This window comes from Tupaia chinensis, unplaced genomic scaffold (genome assembly GCF_000334495.1).
Source record: "Tupaia chinensis unplaced genomic scaffold, TupChi_1.0 Scaffold143815_1, whole genome shotgun sequence".
Lineage (NCBI taxonomy): Eukaryota > Metazoa > Chordata > Mammalia > Scandentia > Tupaiidae > Tupaia > Tupaia belangeri.
In genome coordinates this window covers 36,786-39,700 of record NW_006203665.1, presented here as the reverse complement: position 1 = coordinate 39,700, position 2,915 = coordinate 36,786, and positions in this window count along the sequence as shown.

Sequence of the window (2,915 nt, the reverse complement as noted above, 5' to 3'; positions counted from 1 at the left end):
ATGCACCTGCTGACCTCAGATGGCGTAGCTCCTATATGTTACCAAGAAACCAGAATTGGATTAAAAGACCGTCTTGCTTTTACTCAAGTTCCAGAATGAGAGTACACAGTTTTGAAAGGAGGGTACACGGCTTTGGAAAGTGCTGTCCCAGCAGAAGATGCAAGGGTTGGTATACAGGAGTGTTTCCAGGAAATAATGAAGGGACCAAACACAGCCCCGGCATTTCCTGCTTCCCACGGTGCCGTTCCACACCCAGAGCCAGGGGGCCACAGGTATCTGTTGAAGTCTGCTTGTGGGTTTTGGATGCTCTCTTCAGGATCCTTTTCTTTGGCCACTTCTCCTGCATCTTCTCGAAGGCCGGGGTCCGCTTGCCAGGCCGCACCGCTTCTCCTCCTTGTTCTTTTTGCTCGTCCCCATCGCTTCCAGGAGTCTCGCCTTGTCTCTGTCCTTCTTCTTCCATTTGGTCACGTGGCTCTGCGGCACCTTTTAGCTTCAGGGAACTTGCTCGTGGTCCTCCCTGATGCCAGTGCCTAGTTCGCCAATAGGAGATTAAAGCTTTTATTTAAATATCTATTTATTTGTTTGTTTGTTTATTTATTTTAGCTTTTTGTCATAGGGTGTGCTTCCCCGGTCCAGGTCCACGACTGGAACCGTGGTTGGTCATGTTGGAGTCCAGCACACCAGCCACTGCGCTACCTACTGGCCCCAGATTAGAGCTTTCATAATAGAAGTTCTAGTATGTTCCTCACCCAGCCTGGTGGCTCCCTGAAGAGAGCTCAGCTGAGCTGTGGGGAGGTCTGGCTCCTGTCAGGGTCTGGCCACATGAACACGTGAACATTGGCGACTTCTGTCATGTTGTGGGACCTCCGCCTCTCAGCTGTGAGCAAGGACAGGAGGACCCCCCCCCCCACAGCCCTACGCTCACACTGCATGTGGATTTAGTCTAAGTGTGGGGAGGTCTGGCTCCTGTCAGGGTCTGGTCACGTGAACATGTGAACATTGGCGACTTCTGTCATGTTGTTGGACCCCGCCTCTCAGCTGTGAGCAAGGACAGGAGCACCCACCCCACAGCCCTATGCTCCCACTGCATGTGGATTTAGTCTAACGGTGCTGGACTGACTCAGTCATGGAGGTAGAGTACGCCATGTTCTGATAAATGGACTGGGAGCCTGTGTATGGGGGATGGTCGTTAGAGAGCGGGGCCCTGGCCGCAGGGCTCAGCCCAACCACCACGGTGCCTTAACCACCACGCTGCCGGCTGGTCCAGTTTTGTTTAGTTTATTTTTTGCTTCTTTGTTAGCCTATGGAGAGGAGACTCTGATGCCAGGGGAACCGGGTGTCGGGACCCTGGGACTGTTAGACTCTGCCTTGCAGGTTGGGCAGGGCCTCCCTCTCCCCTCTCACCCAGGCCTCTCCTGTGATCTCTCAGGGACAGAGGCCAGAGTGTTCTCCCGTGTTCTGCCTCTCACATGCCTCCCACCAGGATTTGCCGTTGACATGGATGGGCCTGACCTATGTGGTTTGGGGACAGTCACTCAATTTCCCGTCACTGGCCGAGTCATCCCTGTGGCCAGTCCACATGCTGGCTCTCTGCAGCCCCCTGACACCTCTGTGCCTGGAAATGTGCTCAGGATGCTCTGGGAGCCACGTGCATCCGGGTGTCCCATCCCCAGATTTGTCAGGAGGAACCCCCTGTTTCCTTCTCTTTTCTCCCTTTTTTCCTTCTTCCCTTTTAGCTTTTTCCCTTCTTTTGCTGTTTTTCTGTCTGATTTCATTTCTGTTTGTTTATTTAAGCCGCAGAGTCGGAACTCTAACCACACAGTCGATCACATGGGATCCAGCTGCCTTAACTACCATGCTGCCTGCCGGTCCAATTTTATTAAGTTTACTTTTCCTTCGTTGTTAGCCTAATAAATCGTTGTCAGCCTAATAAACTTTATAATATTGTAGGAGAAGGACTTTTCGCCCTGGCCTCATTCCTTCACCTTCATGTATTTTAGGGACTGGAGAAGAGAGACGTCTCCTCACTCGCCCTGGAATCCAGGTTTGGGGCAGGGTGCGTTGCCCATTCAGATGGTGGCAGGCAGGTGCCCGGGCCAGGAGGGCTCTGTGGCCACCTCTGTGTGGGGCTGGGCAGGCCCTGCCTCCTTGGAGAGAGTGACTGGCATGAGGGATTCCTGAGTCACCCCCATCCTGGTTGGATATTTCAGCATCAGGGGGACAGATGGGCAGGCTGGGAGGAGGGGTGGATTGCCAGGCCACAGGCTCTGCTCAGGCTGCCAGGGCAGGGCTTAGCCCACCCCAGTTCATGCCGGTCACAGAAGGAGGGGAGGAGGTTAGCATGGGGACAAAACCCACCTCTTACCCAAAAAAAAAAAAAAAAAAAAAAAAAGAACCCCAGGGGACTGAACTTAGTGACATGCAAAAATTTTTTTTCAATAGAAGATAACTCCTTATCTTCACAGTGTCGAGAGAAATAAGTTTTTGAGATTTATCTTTAAGAAAAGGGGCTGAATGCTTTCCCTCACTGTTATATTTTAAGGATCCCAGTGCACTTACTGCATTTTACATTCGCCTTTGTTTCATGGCCTCGGCGTTTATCTGAAGTGATTCTGTAAGCAATCAAAATGATGGAAAGAGAAGGGGTATTCCATATCCACTTTAAGAAAACCATTAAGACCTGGAATAATATATATTTTGAGCAAGAAAAAGAATTTGTGATTTAGTGCTATCGGAGTTTCTTATGTGTCTGTTTTTAATGTTGACAGAGGGCGCCCAGGTCTCCAGAGGAGAGGAGGAGCACGCCCTATGGGGCATGGCCACCGCAGCCATCTCTCCTCCTCCATCTGTCCTCCATCCAGGATCTTGTGCACACATGCGCATACACCTGGTGGGTTTTTCAGGCCTCCAGGTGG